Here is a 17,146-nt window from a genome sequence, read left to right on the forward strand (position 1 = left end):
ATTTATTTATTCAACATTTAATGAATATTTATTGGTTGCCTGTTATGTGCCAGGCACTTTTCTAGGCACTTAGGGTACATAGCACAATAAAAACAAACTAATTCTGCTCCTTCTGCCTATTTTAATTGAGTTTTTTTGTGCCTCCACACTGTTGGTATGGGATATACCATTCTATACTGTTTATCACACTGTATTAAAATAATCAGTTTATGCAATTTCAGTTGAAAACAGCTTTTATAATAGAAAAGCAGAAAATGTGAAAAGATGAGAATAATGGATTTGAGTACATAAAAGTTAGAAACTGCACAGAAATGAAAATAAAACATCAAAGAAAATGATAAAGGAGAAATATTTGCAACATAAATGACACATTGGTTTTCTATCTGTAATATATAAAGAGTTCTTCCAGGACACTAAGCAACAAATCAATAACCAGTTGAGAAATCTCCAAAGGGCACAGACAGAAAATGTACTAAAGAAGAAATACATAGTAATAAATATATTTAAACTTTTTAAACATTTATGCTCACTAGTAACCAAGGAAAAATGTAAATCTAAGCAACAAGGTGCCATCTCTGGCTATCGAGAATTGGCAAAGACTAAAATTCTAAAATTCTCCAGTTCTAAGTCTTTTTTTCCCCCTTCTTTCTTTGTTTTTAATGGGGGTAATAGGGATTGAACCCCATTATACTAAGCATCCTAAGCATGTACTCTTCTACCACTCATCTATGCCTTCCCTGCAAGTCTCTAACAGTTTCTCAACTTCCATACTGTTGACATTTTGGGCAGAATCATTCTTTGTGGTGGCCGGCTGTCATGTGCATTGTAGGATATTTAGCAGCATCCCTGGCCTCTCCTCGTGAGATGCCAGTAGCATCCCTTTCCTGTTGTGAAAACCAAAAATGTTTTCAGGCATTACCAAATGTCCTCTGCGAGGCATAATCACCCTGAGTTGAAAACCACTGCTCTAAACATATGGAGGTATTTGGCATTCTTCCAACTCATCATCACCTCTCTTACACTTTGAGATCTGTGCACATTTTCTTTCTTTCTTTTTTTTTCTGCAAGAAGCTTTATTGTTTCCATTTGGTCCCAGGCTTGGGCGAGGGCTCCAGGGTGGTTAAAAAGCTGCCTGGTGACTGCAGAGAGACGCTTCAGGCAGAAGCCCTGACACCAGAGCAGCTGGGTTGCAGAGGCTCCTAGTTGTGCTTGAGGGTGAGCCTTTCGAATAGACACTCACCCAGCCCAGCCTGGGGACCAGCCAGCCTGCGGAGGTTAGTCAGGAGGTCGCCCATCTTGATGAGTTTCACCTGCTCATCCCGGAAGTGGCTCTCCCGGAAGTGCCAGGGCTGAGGGTCTGCGCGGGCAGAGCCCAGGGCACGCAGGTCCCAAAGGGCCTGGTTCAGGTTCTTCTCCACGAGAATGGCAGCTTCCATAGCGTCCTGGGTTTTCCCCTACTCATCTTGAGATGGCTTCGGACGTCCTGGAAGACGGCGCGGCTGTGGTGCTGGTTTTGCGTTTTCAAAAGACGCTGGGCGCCCTCGAGCTTTTCCTCAGCCAGTTCGCGGGAAAAGTGGCCCATACCCTCCAGAGCCATGTCAAAATAGAAGCCCAAAGAGAGGTAGGTGTAGGGGGCCCGCAGATGCATGTTGGCCAGGCAGTTGCTGGCGGCCTCCACCTCAGTAGAATAATTCTGACGAATCTGGGAGCGCATGGTTGATGGTAATAAGGAGTTAGGCTCACAAAATGATGCTGGCTGGTCCTGGAAACGGAGGATAGCAGGGTGGCTGGTTCTGAATGCTGCCACTGGAAAAAAGGTTGGAGGGTGGTTGGAGGCTGGAGCAAGGGGCGTCCCTGGGTCTGTTCCATCCCAACACAGTTGAAGGAAGAGACAGTTTCATGGGACCACCCAGTGCACTGCCCAGGTCTGCGCACATTTTTCCTCCAGTGCATTTCCTTTCCTACTCTTATCATCCTTCATGTTTCTGCTGAGGTTTTTGTGGATAAGTTGGCCCTGGTTTCAAAAAGATGTACAGTGCCTGTCTTGGTCACTACTGTACACAGAATGCATACTATTAAGTAGGTGTTTAATAAATAGTTCTCAAATGGATAAATGGATTACAATTTTAATATTCTGGAAGCATTTCTAAAGATTTGAACCACAAAAGACTTCAAAATAATTTTAACTAAGTCAAGATAGACTCATTTCATTAGATTTTTTCCCCTAAATTCATTTGTGCTTTAGTTTTGACCTACTTGAAAAATATTCTGCATTCTCTCATAGTATTTATTATTAAAATATTTGTGGTAGGATTTAAAAAAAATTTTAAATAGATCCTTGGTCATCTAGCCTTCCATTTCATTCTGATATTAAATACTTGTGGTCAAACTGAAAATACAGGCCCATGGTATATATCAGATGACCTTATGTGGATTCTTTCATAATTTTCTACCCGCTTTCTTTTATTTTGCAAAATAAGGCTATAATAGGTCAATTTGCAAGTCTGGTAGGATGTGTAAGCATTAACTGACAATTAAGAGTTCATTTTGCTGTGCTGATACTTAGAATTGTGATTTTGACAGTTTTGTGAATTTGTAATGTTGTCAATTTACCTATCAAGCACCACCATATTGATCTACGCTAACCAGCATATATTCCCTGCCCTCAAGGAGTTTGAAGATTAGTGGTGCTAGTCTTAAAACAGTTTCCTTCCTGGGATTAAAATGCATGCTTATAGTCAGCTCTCTGTATTCACAGGTTCCAAAAAGAATTCCAGAAAGTTCCAAAAAGTAAAACTTGAATTTAACGCATACTGCCAACTATTTTTACATTGCAATTACAACTGTTTATATAGCATTTACATTATGTCAGGTATTATAAGTAATCTAGAGATGATTTAAAGTATATGGGAGGATGTGCATAGGTTATATGCAAATAATAATACATCATTTTATGTAAGGGACTTGAGCATCCTCGGATTTTGGTATCTGCAAGTGGATCCTAATCCCTTATGGATACCGAGGGATGACTGTACATTAGTAATCAAAGGCCTACTAGGTATTTATGGAATAAGAGCAAAATAATTGGCAATCTTGGGAGAAGAGTGCATCACAATTGTGTTTAAGCCAGGCAAACTACTGTTCTACTCTATAGTACATCTTTCTAGGGGACAAAATATTTATGTCCTCCTGCTCCTTTAAGTGCCATTCAAAATGTTATTTTTCTGCAACTGAGAGTCATGTCATTGTCCTTCTTGAATTAAATATTTTATACTTTTGTAACATGTTGCAATTCCCCTGAAGACAGATATTATTCACTGATAGCATTTTAGGCTGTGTGATTCGTGATGACATGGCCAAAAGCTCTTTCATTTCATTAATAACATTTCTCCCTTGGTAGGAGGGATAATCTTTAAACAGGTTTCCCATCCTGTATTAAATCTTGTTTGATTCCACAAAAAGTGTGGCTTAATTTGGTTTCTATGAGTCAGTTCTCACCTCAATTAAGCCTCCCCTAATCCTTGTTGGTCAGAATCAATTGCTTCTTTCCCGGAGCTCTCCCAATAGGGTATTTGTGTCTCTATTTAGTACTTACTTACTCTGCTTTAGTTCTTTGCCTAATTGTCTTATCTGTTACTAAAAGGAAGAAGGGATTCTTATTCATCTCTGTGCTCCCCTAAGCCCCTAGCATATGCCTTGCACATAGTAGGTTTCAAAACATTTTTGCTGGATTAAAAATAATTTCTAAGATGAAATAGAATTTGTAATACCCATGATATCCTCAGACCTTAATGCATATTTTAAGAAAGTATACATTTTAACAGTGTGGGTGTGTGAGAGTATCTGGTAGAACTCTGGTGTAAAATCTGTCTAGTTTTTTTTTTTTTTTCAAGCAGGATTTTCATCAGCCAAGCAGCTTTTAGTGTTCGCAACCTTATCACTACCGGCAGTAAATTTCTTTGAAAATGCCAAGTGAGGGTCATCAGGCTAATGGATTTATCCACTATGATATTCTAGGAAATTATGCCATCCAACTTGCCAGAAGTTGCTTCAAGGTCAAATACTGAAATATCTAAGTAGATTACAAGAGTGCCTGGAAGATTCTTTTTTGACAGTCTTGTCTATTTCTACAACTCTATTCCTGACTCTGGTTACATATTTCTACTATCCAGGGTGAAGATGTACTTTCTTTACCACTCTTTCTAAGTACAGTTAGGATCCAGCAGTTATGTGAATTTTCAGCTCACTGGATATTTCAGAAAATTTTACCCTTTTGGCAAGCACTTCTTTGACTCTAAGGAACAAGGAATAAAATCAGGAAGATGAAAGAGTAACATTTCATTTGGAATGGCTTCCCACAGAAGAGTGAACTCTGATCAGGAATTAGAATATGATCACATAGGTGCACTGAACAGGCTGAACAACCTCTCTTCTTACTGATTCATGTGTAATGATTAGCAGGTATCGGACATCTTGCAAGACAGTGGAAACATCCAGCTCCCCCTCCATCAGAGCCTCTGAAAACATGATCCTTGCCTGCCCACTTCCTGGCCAGTTATTCACTCAAGACAAGTCTTCAATCACCTGGCCAATTAGAAAACACAGCACTAGCTACCTGGTTTACCTCTTTGGCTTCCTATTTACTATGAGAGATCTCTGATCATTAGTTTCATTAAAAGGAAAAAAGGAAAAAAACATCGTGGAAAGACATTAAGTATATAACAAAGGCCCCAGCTTGAGCCTAAGTTGTGCTCAAGTATGTTTAAAAATGCCCCCAGTAGACTGTATATATATATTCCTTAAAGGCAGAGACCATTTCTCTTATATTTTCTGAGCTACACCTGTGTCTTCAGTGTCACTTTTGGACTTACTGGATTGACATTTCTCCTGTTTGATTTTTTTTCTTCTTGATGTAAAACTTTACTTATTTAAATTTCATCTTTTTTAATTTCAAAATTTCTTAAAATTGAAGCAGGGTTGATTTACAGTATCGGTTTCAGTTATACAACATGGTGATTCAGAATTTTTAAAGGTTATACTCAATTTAAAGTAATCATAAAATACTGGCTATATTCCCTGTGCTGTACCAATATATCCTTGTAGCTTATTTATTTTCTACAAGGTAGTTTGCATCTCTCAGTCCCCGCCCCTCACCCCTCCCCCACTTCCCTCTCCCTACTGATAACCACTAGCGAGCTTTCTATATCTGAGTCTGTTTCTGTTTTGCTCTATACATTTGTTTGTTTCTCCAGTTTGATTTTTAAATTCCACATCTCATCTTGGCTTTGTTTGATTCTACATGACTTCCTTGAACTCCACACTACATGTGTTACTGGCGCTTTGGGGACTGAAGGAGGAAGAGTGCTAGATGGGGAGGGGCTGGGGTACCAAGGGCCACAAAATGGGGAGATAAGAGGTCAAACGTTTTCAGACCTATGATGATAAGGAGATTGAGAAATCAGTGAGGGGTGTATTTGGGGATGAGATTTCACCTCTTCAGCTACCAACCCCCACCCCAGGAATCCTTGGATCTTAGGGAGGATACTGGACTTTTCATTATATAAGAAATGGTGATTTATATCGGTTACTACTTGACTGTTATAGGAAAGAGTGGCTTCAGAAGACTAGAGAACTTGGCAGCATTTGGGTATTTGAGTAATTTTTTTTTTTTACATTACTCTTCAAATCTGTTAAGAATTCTGTTGTCTTCTAGCAGTTGTTTTTGTTTGTTTGTTTGTTTATTTGTTTTTATAGACATATGTGTTTGTTAAGAATCCCAGGTTGGATTTTAACCTGGTTGAAGAGGGAAATCAGCGAGAAAGGCAGAGAAGGTTTTTCTTTACCTCTGTGCCAAGGGAGTATATGAGAATTTTAACTCAAGATGTAGCCCCAGATTTGATTCAGGAAATTACCAGAGAAGACCATAATTGGGTTCCCATAAAGAAATAAGTTCTCTAATTCAGTGTCATCTTTTACTTACCAAGAAGAGCATGCCATGGCAGTATGCCAGTAAAGTAGAATTCTATTATGTTTACCTTGAAGTGCTGGGTGTAATGAAGTCATCAGCAAGCTCTATTTATTTTTTAAAAGCAAGCAAGAGAAAAATAATAAAACTCCAACCTCTACATTTCTATTGATCACAGGATGCAGATCTTATTTATTGTCTCTTTATCTGTCAAGAAATGGGAACGTATAGTTTTTTTTTAAATGTTAGAACTTTGATCTAGTTTTCTTCTCTTCCTCACCAGTAAATTCTCTGAGTATTTTAAAAGGTGGAAAGATTAGAGAAAACTTTTCTTTTGATGTCTAGACACTGGTTAGAATCATAGCAAACATGTGTTGTTTTTGAAGAAGGAGCGCAGAATACTGTGTCAATGCTAGGAGAAAGTACACGATAGTAATATGAAAGTGTTAAATAGAGTCTTCAGACACTAAGACTTTGAATTTGTAGTAAATTTTGGAACAACACATTTATTGAAATAAGTGATAAATTATAAGAATTAGACCTAACTGTAATCTGTCACATGTTCAACCAAGGAATAAACACGCTTGGCAAATGAAGTGGTTTCATTCTGTATAATTTCTCAGTTTGTTACAGTTATCTGTATTTCTGGGCAGGAAGAAGTACTAAACCAAAATATCGTCTGTTAGAAACCTAAATATGAGAAATCATAAAGTTTTTCTATCTATTGGTTCTTTATTTTAAAAATCGGAGGGATATTGTGTCTGCTATTGGGTAGTTCGGTCCTTGCTTCTTGTTTTACGGGTAGGGGATTGGTTATCACAAAGGCTTTCTGTGGGATCTGGAGGAAACAGAGATGCCCGAGTTTATACTCCTCAGCTATTATGTTTCACAGTGGCTTCAGGGAGGACATAATAATTACTGTGATGACTTGGTAGTTTCTTGTCTATGTAAGTGTAAGTAATTTGGGCAGAGAGTACTACATGTCAGCCACTGTTCTGTGTTTAGGAGATTCAGCGATGAGCCAGCACCAGTACGTTCAAGGGAGAAAAGCAGAGGCATGAACTCAGCTCGTTATTGAAGCCCAGTGCTCCATATGCTGAAAATCAAAGGCCTACAGAGAATTTGAGATCTAATTTTTCCTCTTTTCATAGGAAAGGGGAATGTGAGGCAATTTATGAAAATAAACTGTAAAATGTCCTCCAGCAATTGAGGGTGGTCCTTAGCTTTTTTTTTTTAATAGGAAAATTATTTTTCTGTCTGTATTATGGTGTCAAGGTTATCTTTCATCTGGAAGATTTTGTGATTTTGCATTGATCAAGAGACTGCTGCTTATTTTCAAAACTAGTGTATGCAAATTATGATTAAATTCCTGAGTATCTAATCTTTTCAATATCACTTTAAAACTAGGAATGATGGTACACTGAGATGATAATTAACTCATTATGAATAATTTATTTTGTACCTTGAAACTGCACAAAGCAAAGTTGATGTTGCCTAAATTTTCAAGCAGATTCTAGTTGAGATAGCAGTCAGTTCAAGTCACATGTGAAGTGTTGTATATTAAGTGAAAAATCTCATTACAAAAGTCATGCATTTAATGTTTCTTCATTTATAATATTCATGCTAAAAATTCCCAGCTTGGGACCCTGAAGGAATTATAATGGGCAAATAATATTTTTATAGTAAACATATTTAAAATTTTTTAGCTTTCCTGAAAAAAAGGTAACTAAATCTACTTTGACTATAGGTCGCTTTTATATTTTAAACATTTACAGCAATTATAATTAATAATCTTTTTTAAGCTGGGAGTGAATATACCCATCTTCTGACTACAGATTTCAAATAATGGAGGCCATTAGCCATCATAGAGTTTGTCAGGATCAAACAGCATGCCCTTTGTAGATTATATTAAATTCTGAGGTCAAGGGGAAATGCCTTGATCCACTGTTTGTCTATTTATTTATTTTATCCCTTTGCATTTTGATTAACTATTTAGCACTTACTATGTGCCTAACAATATTCTGAGTATTTACAATAATCCTGTGAGTCAAGCACTATTACAACCATCATTTTATTGAGGAGTGTAGTTTAGTAAAAATAGTGTACATTTTACCATTAAACAGACTTGGATAAAATCCTGAATCCACCACTTACTAACAATGTGTCCATGGGCATTGAATGTGTACTTAGGTCTCAGAGCCTCAATTTTCTTTACACAAAATGAGGGAAGATGCTAGGTACCTTTCAGGGTTATTGTGAACATTAAATTAGAGTATTGGAAGGCGCCTAGCACAGTTTCTGGCATATCAGAACTTCTCAATACAGTTTAATTTTCTTCCCATTCACTTTAGCCTTGTGTTAGTCAGGATGCTTAGTCACAAGTGATGGAAACCCACATGATACAGGCTTTTTTTTTTTTTTTTTTTTAAAGGAATATATTCATTCATTTAACTGGGAAATTCAGGGGGTTCCACCAGTGCCATTAGAACATCTTTCTTTCTCTTGGCACTGCTCTCCACCATTTTGGCTTGTTTTCAGGCAGACTATCAATCCAATCCTTTAAAAATCTTAATTGGTTTTTTGCTAGTTTGCATCTGGTCAGTTTCATGGGCTGGTAACCAAAGGCACAGATCTCTTAGAGTCATAGTTCTTGAATCTGAGCCTCGGAGTGTCTGCCTTTAAGCAACAAACCAGGTGGTCTGCCCGTTGGCACAATCCTTAGATAAGTGGCATCTTGCTCTTTTTTGGGATAATACAAGTCATAGTAGGTTAGGGTATGGTGAGGATACAGTAAATGTGTCCCTTACCCAAGGGAGAGTCCTAATAGGCTATTCTTTAAAGTGCAAGTGATTGTGCCCTCTGTCACATGGGGGATGCACAGGATAAGGTCTTTGGTAGGGAACTAGGGGAACAGTAGTGGCCTTATCTCCTGTTATATCTGCTGTCCCCTAATTTTTTTTCACACTAAATTTACCTTGGAGCAGAGTATACATACAGTACTTCCAACTTGGTAAGAGTCATGATTATCTGTCTGTCATTTTGTGTTTCTGGCCATAAGCAGAAAGTATCTTTATTTTCTTCTCTGTCCACTTTCAGACGTACCAACTTGGACCATACCTTTTATCCCCCGGCATAGGTACTCATTCAAGGACAAAAGCAGTTGTCACTGGAATCCAATATCCTGAAGTATTTATATTGTCCCTAAGGTTCAGTAAGCCCAAAGTCTGAGTCCTAAGATGCAGTAGGGGCAAAATAGAGTTTGCCCATTTTGTGGCTGGAGGCAGGAGGATCTGGTGTCCCACATTTCAACTGCAATCAACCACTTCCATGTTTGGGATCTGTTACTTTCCAATATCAATTTTATGAAATATCCTTTTGGACCATGCCAGAGGTTTGGCTGCTATTGGTTCCCTTAGCAGTCCTTATAGAAATATCAGCAAGGTGATTTCCCTTAGCTTCCAAAGAGTCAAGTTTAGAATGCCCCCAAATATTAAAAATAGCTAAAGCAGCAGATAAAAGTATTGATTCAAGAATTCCCAAGCATAGAGGCCATTTTTAATTTTATTTCCACTGGAAGTAAGGAAGCCATGTTGTTTCCACAACATTCCAAAATCATGAGCTACTCCAAAAGCATATCTACTATCAGTATAAATAATGGCAATTTTGTCTTCGGCTAAAACACAAGTCCATGTAAGAGCTTGTAATTCAGCCTGCTGTGCAGAAGTAGCCATAGATAAAGATACTGCCTCAACAACTTCAAAAGGAGTTACCATGTGATACCATACTTAGCACAATATTTGCCATTGTCACCATTTAAATAATAACCATGATAAGCCAGCATTACCCAGTGGAATTTCCTGTAGATCATTATAAGGAGTCAGGAGGTGGTGCATCAGTGTTAAGCAGTCCTGAGGTACTTCATTGGTGACAGAGAGAAAAAGAGCCGCTGGGTTAAGGTCATTACAACATAAAAGAGTTATGTGAGGAGCAGTTAACAAAAGGACTATAGGAGGCCAGGTGGCTGGCTGAGAAATGAGAATTCAGGAAAGCTCCTACTACAGGAGGTACAGAAATGGTTCAAGGGAATCCTACAATGATTTTTCTCGGTGGCCTTAACTGAAAGGGCAGTGGCCGTAATGACAAATGCAAGGGAAGTATCCCTGTGCCACAGGGTCTAGTTTTTGGCTATAGTACCCTATGGATTGATGGTGGTCCCCGTGTTTTTGGGTGAGTAGTCCCAGGGCATTCCCTTCCCTGTCATATACAAAAAGGAAAAAGGGAATCTGGTCATTGGGATGCCCAAGGGCAGGTGGGTGGGTTCCTCAAACTCTCCTTTAAGGCCCTGTCATCTGGTTTTCCCCATAAAATTGGGGGTACAGTTGTAACTATTTAGTAAAACATATACAGGTTGGGCCATAAGAGAGAAATTTGAAATCTAATGTCAGCAATAACCAACTAGACCGAGTTGGAGATTTTGCCCATAAGGAAAGTGGTAGCTGAATCAATCGGGACAAATGATCAGTGTTTCCAGAATCAGCTGTAGAGACATCAGAGAGGAACAAATAAAAGATGCCAAAGGGTCATATAATTCACTTGGTGAGTTACTTTGATGACTATGGTCAATTTCTAAAATGATTTCCCCCTTCTGGGAGAAATAAATTCTGGCATGATATTTTCTAAGACATTTTGGCCTAATAAATGGGCAAGGGCGGAGGAACTAAGGAGAAAATGGTGTGTATTTCTCAAAGGGCCTAAACAAAAGACAGGAACAGAGACAGGAACCTCTGGAGATTTATTAGAGATTCCCTCTGTTTGAATTGTTTCAGTACTCTGAGGCAGGGGCCGCTTTATAGTAGAGGGTTTGAACTGAGAGTGTGGCTCTGGTGTCATTTGGGACTGGAAGAGATTCATTCCCAGTCTAGAAAAATGTTTTCCCAAGCAGATTAACAGGGAGAATTGGGAAGAGTCCTTGTATTTCCCTGAAGAATTGGGAGGATGTTGCAAAGGCTGGTTAGAGGGCCAAAGGTGCCTACAGCCCTTAAAGTTGTAATAATCTCTTTTCCAATGTCCTGGCTCTTTGCAATAATAGCAGAAACTAGGAGGGTTTTGGTTTCTTTTCGGAGCCTTCATTTGCTCAAGTTGAATTTTGGTAGGAGGGAAGGAGGTGAAATCTGAGACAAAGACGCCAAGAAAGGAGAGCCTAAGGCTTTGGGCACCATTTTATCTTTAATTATTTGTTTGCCTCAGTTAACCTCAATATCTTATTTTGCAGAGAGGCGATTTTAGCCTCAAAATACCAATCAAAATAAGCATTCCACTCAGTTCTGGGAATTTCTGAGCTATTGTAGTACACTTTGGTTTTAGGGAAATTAAGTTTGGGGATTTCAGAAGTTCCACATAATGACCATTGATGTTCTAAATTGCTTTTGCACATGTCAGTCCGTTTAGTTAGAAATGTGCATGACGAAGGACCAATGCATTTAAACATAAAATAGGTTGAGGTTCCTTGTAGGGAGGTGCCTTCAAAATACTCAGATAACTGTGATCCCATTTTCTAGAAGTTCTTCCTCTGAAGTAAAGAACAATTTTCAAACAGCTTAAATGGCTTACAGCACTAAGGGCTCAATTGAAATAGCTTGCAAACCAATCCCAGCCTGTCTTAAGGAGACAGCTTGGTCCCAAAGCCAGGCCAAACGAAAGCCAGTCTACAAAGGAGTAGGCCAAAGGCTGAAAAACCCAGCCTGTTTCAGAGAAACAAACCCTATTCCTGAGAGGGTCAAAAACGAGCCAACCTGAGTCAAACAACCTGATCCCAAATCACCTTACTTTCTTTCTTTTTTTTTTTTTTTTTTAACATTTGAAGCTCCCCAGCCTTTGCTCAGGAGCCATTCAAAGGTTTTGTCTTTCTGGTTAAGTCCTAGAACTTAGGCAAAGAAAGTGTTAAGCGCAGATCCAGGAGAATGATGTACCTTCAAACTGCAGGATTGGTAAGAAAAGCAGTGAGCGACAAGGGGCTCAACTGTGGGTACCACACCTGTTTGCTCATCAGCCCTGGAGCCATTGGGAGTCTTCCCTGGTCCCCATAAAGGCCACCAAAATGTTGACCTGAAACATACAGACCCCCATATATTTATTTCTCCAGCAAAGATAGGTTCATTCAGGATCAGCAGAGAATTGCCGTTCAGGGTCTGCAACCATGGCAAACCACGTGCAACCCCCTGCCAGCAAGGGAAGGAGAACGCTTTCATAGAGAGGACAAGGAAGTCAGAGGGGCTACAGTAAACAAAGAGTCCATGGCTTTTCATTGGCTGAGTCCTTGCCAGGAAAGAGGAGGAGTCTTTCCTCTTCCTGTTGGTCTGGGATATCTCCCAGAGCATGAGAGCTCCCCCTTCTGGTCCACCAACTGTATTTAATTGAGGTTTCTGCTTATTAATTCTTGATGGTTCATATATAATTCAATTGTACAGACATACTCCATCAGTGTATATTCATTTTCAGAGAGATACAGATTTATACACGTGTTTGAGGCAAAAGTATCATTCAGTGAATCCTCAGAACACTAAAATCTGATGTCCTTAATTCATTGAGTCATCCAGTAGATTGATTGCCTGTGTTGTTCTGGGTGTATGTTCTTTGAAGCCCCACCGAGTCTTTGAAATACAGCTTTTCACAGAAGTTGGCGTTTTTTATAATAGGGAGGACTTTAAAAATACAATCTTTAATCTACTAATATGAGATGCCTCCTAAACTGAAATGCTGAATTTTGTTTTGATGATTTTTTGCTGCAATCTTCCCAGCTTTCATTTAAACATATTTCCTTTAATCATAAAGATGATGTCAAAACTCATTTGGAAGTGCCTTCAGAATTCTCATTAGCAACAGGAGGAAAATTTTCATTGACGTGATTGAAGGAAAAGATGAACACTTCTGTATCTATTCTTGTAAGGGAAGATAAAAGCCTGCTCTCCAGCTGAAGAAGGCAGATTATTGAGTTTCACCAATCTTTTTTTCTCTCTTCTCTAAAAGGATTGCTTCACTTTTCCTCAGTTTGCTTTCCTCTACCAAATAGTGACAATGACTCACTCTGTGGTTGAGAACTAAACAGCCAGGCCTTGACCCGAGCGTAAGGGAAGAAGGACTTCAGATGCAATGTCTAGCTGTTACTTACAGCGGGGCTTTGTGCTTGCATTTCCCTGTGGCAGATAAATAAATGATACAATCGTGAGGAAGCTTTCAGAATGTCCCTGAGGGCTGCCTTAGAAAAAGCCAAATCTCTGTTGAATTCAAGAAAGAAAGAGATTTCTGTCCATGTGAAAGACAGAGAAGGTAGAACAGTGGGTTGACCACTGTGGGGATTTTACGAGTGTCTAGGGAAAAACCATTTCCCTGGGGTGTGATCGGAGTTTTATTTTATGGATGATATCTATCGACGCAGTTCTGTCTTCTGCGAAGAAGCAAGCCAACTTACTATTGACTTATGAATCTGAAGAAAAAAGGCAGGGAAAATTTAAAGCAGCAGTCTTCTTTCTACCTGTCAGGTCTACATGGATTTGATGTCAAAATGAAGATAACATTTGTCTTGGGAATCACTTTGAATAATTTAGAAATAATATTAAATGATTAACACCGCATGTGTTCTGTCATTCTTGTTCCTCCCCGTTCTCATATGATATAGCATTATTATACATTGTGCTTCATGCCCAAGGATCTCAAAGTGGTTTACAGTCATAGCATACTTTTAAATCTGTCCAGGTCTCCTGGTTGAACAATGTATTTGGAGTGACAGAATTATAACTTTCTTGGCAGACCCATGCATAATTCACCAGGAATATCTACAGTACCAAAAAAAAAAAATCAGTTTATATATAATTCTTAATAATGAAAAAAATCACTCTCTCAGTTGTATGCATATCTCAAGTCAAACTGAGGGAGAGGGTGAAACAGCAATGCTGAGAAAGAGCACCAAACTTGTGTAAAAACTAAAGGACAAAGGTCACCATTCTGCTCCCATCATGGGTGGGGTTGTAAAGCATTGTGTAAAGGGGACTGATGCATGTAATAAATTATATAGTTTATGTATCTGGATATGTCAATAAGTTATAATGCATTGCCATCTGTTCCAGAACTCTAGCTGGATGAAAGGACTTCCTGGAGTTACAATAAATGCTCTTCTTTTATTTTTAATTTGAATTTTATTAAAAAAAATTGAAGTCTAGATGAGTTACAATGTGTTAGTTTCAGGTGTACAGCAAAGTGATATATATTCTGAAAAAGAACATGCATATATATTTCAGATTCTTTTCTGTTATAGGTTATTACAAGATATTGAATATAGTTCCCTGTGCTATACAGTAGGACCTTGTGGTTTATCTACTTTATATACAGTAGGGTGTATCTGTTAATCCCAAATTCCTGATTCATCCCTCCTCTCCCTTTCCCCTTTGGTAACAGTAAATTTGTTTTCTATGTCTGTGAGTCCAATAACCACTCTCCTCAAGTGAGCTGTACCAAGCACACCAATCCTGTACTATGTACCGTGCCTGCTCATTTGCTGCTCCCCAGATTTAAATTCTGTATTAATTTAGGTGCTAACACCCATTTTCCTCTGTTTTATAGATGGACAGGTATTAAGGGAAAAAGGAAAGTAGATGAAACTAAATACTATCAGCTTGTGGGTGAGAGTTTTTAGAGCATATGTGCCAATAAAATGTCACTTATAATTTAAATTTTCTAATAATTGGGGTTCAGCATAATTTTTTTCTTTAATTTTTAAAAAATTGCCTGCGTTACTGTTTGACAGGTGCACCACCCCAGTCAAACTCCCCACCTGGCACTGTCCCCAGAGTGAGTTGGCCCTGCCGGCGTGTAGCCGGCCAGGGCGCTTGGCACCAGGAGAGACCCTTGGGGCTGGCCGCTCCTCTCTTCACTGCGTCAGTGAAAAAAAAAAAAAAAAAAATCAGAGTAGTGGTATTTCACCATTGGCCTGCAAGGCAGACCCCACCCTGCCCTTTCACAGGAAATGGGGGGTGGCGCTGGGGCCCTCTCACTTAGTCTACACCTCTCATTCAACATAATTTTTAATTGAGGGAAAAGTTCCAGATTTCTTCCACTTACAACTTTAAGGTTTAACTAAAGATTAAGGGGAATTAGAATTCAGTAGTTCATATAACCATAGTATCAAAAACTTAAGGCGTGTGAGAGAAATCATTTCTTGGTCTGAAACTAAATGCCAATATTTATGATGTGGTGGTATGTCATGAAGTTGAGTATGGTCAATTCTTTATGAGTATTTTATATGATATACACTATCATTTGTATCTTCATTTCTTATTGATGTGCCTGAAGGTAGAAAACATGTTTTTGTTTTTGTTTGTTTGTTTGTTTGTTGCTGCAAAAAGCTTTATTGTTTCCATTTGGTCCCAGGCTTGGGCGAGGGCTCCAGGGTGGTTAAAAAGCTGCCTGGTGACTGCAGAGAGACGCTTCAGGCAGAAGCCCTGACACCAGAGCAGCTGGGTTGCAGAGGCTCCTAGTTGTGCTTGAGGGTGAGCCTTTCGAATAAACACTCACCCAGCCCAGCCTGGGGACCAGCCAGCCTGCGGAGGTTAGTCAGGAGGTCGCCCATCTTGATGAGTTTCACCTGCTCATCCCGGAAGTGGCTCTCCCGGAAGTGCCAGGGCTGAGGGTCTGCGCGGGCAGAGCCCAGGGCACGCAGGTCCCAAAGGGCCTGGTTCAGGTTCTTCTCCACGAGAATGGCAGCTTCCATAGCGTCCTGGGTTTTCCCCTACTCATCTTGAGATGGCTTCGGACGTCCTGGAAGACGGCGCGGCTGTGGTGCTGGTTTTGCGTTTTCAAAAGACGCTGGGCGCCCTCGAGCTTTTCCTCAGCCAGTTCGCGGGAAAAGTGGCCCATACCCTCCAGAGCCATGTCAAAATAGAAGCCCAAAGAGAGGTAGGTGTAGGGGGCCCGCAGATGCATGTTGGCCAGGCAGTTGCTGGCGGCCTCCACCTCAGTAGAATAATTCTGACGAATCTGGGAGCGCATGGTTGATGGTAATAAGGAGTTAGGCTCACAAAATGATGCTGGCTGGTCCTGGAAACGGAGGATAGCAGGGTGGCTGGTTCTGAATGTTGCGACTGGTAATAAGGTTGAAGGGTGGTTGGAGGCTGAAGCAAGAGGTGTCCCTGGGTCTGTTCTGTCCAAACACTGTTGAAGGAAAAGACAGATTCGTGGGATTGCTGAGCACACTGCTGAAAACATGTATTTTGAACAATACTTTAAAATTTTGTCTTTTTCACCATACCAGATGGCTTTATTTAGTGAAATTTTTAGTGAACTTTTACATACACATAGGTTCACACACCCTTTTATGGAAGGGTAGGGTTTGTGTACACAGTGTTCAAAAGTGCTTAACTCTGAACACGTTATCCAACATTACATAAATGGCTTTATACAGTATAAAGAATGAAAAATGAAGAAAGTTGTTGTAATAAGAGTAAAAAAAACGCTGCAGCTCAGCTCTGTACTACCTCTGTTGAAAGGGATGGAAACTAGAATAGTAATGCCAATATTTTCCAGAGCATTCCCTGGAATGTGACTGGCTAGCCCTGGAAAATGTGAGGAAATGAAAATTATCATTGGGTAAGGTAGTATTGGGTATTTTAATCATCAGTCCATAAGGAGCTCATCATGGGCTGGTGACCATGCCCCAGACTGGAAGAGAAGAAAAAGTACTGAGTCAAAACTGCTCTCTCTCTTTCGATTTCTGAAGAATTTACAGTTGTTCAGAAAGTAACAATACAGTCCCCAAATCCTTAATAAGATAGTTCTTTATCTCTCTCTTCCTTTACAATGACTCAACTTTAAAAGTAAGGGATCTTAATGGTTTATTTTGTAGCTAATTGGGTGGGAGGTGTTAATTATTTTACATGCATATCAGTTATCTATTACTGCTTTACAAATTACCTCAAACCTCAGAGCCTTATAATGACAAACACGTATCATCTGTTTCTGTCAGTCAGGAGTCTGTGCGTAGCTCATTTGGGTGTCTCTGGCTCGGTGTCTCTCATAAAGCTGCCATCAAAGTGTCTACTTGGGCTGTATCATCTCAAGGCTCCAGTGGGAGTCTTGTTTCCAAGCTCACTCGCATGGCTGTGGGCAGGCCTCGGGTCCTCACCCTGTGGG

At 39.6% G+C, this 17,146-nt stretch overlaps 2 pseudogenes; both read right to left on the reverse strand.

Annotated features, from left to right (window-relative positions):
- Positions 1–1,184: 1,184 nt before the first annotated feature.
- Positions 1,185–1,714, reverse strand: LOC116150996 (ferritin light chain-like; annotated as a pseudogene).
- Positions 1,715–15,476: 13,762 nt separating this feature from the next.
- LOC105085509 (ferritin light chain-like) lies at positions 15,477–16,006 on the reverse strand (annotated as a pseudogene).
- Positions 16,007–17,146: the final 1,140 nt, after the last annotated feature.

The sequence above is a fragment of the Camelus dromedarius genome, chromosome X (assembly GCF_036321535.1).
Source record: "Camelus dromedarius isolate mCamDro1 chromosome X, mCamDro1.pat, whole genome shotgun sequence".
Lineage (NCBI taxonomy): Eukaryota > Metazoa > Chordata > Mammalia > Artiodactyla > Camelidae > Camelus > Camelus dromedarius.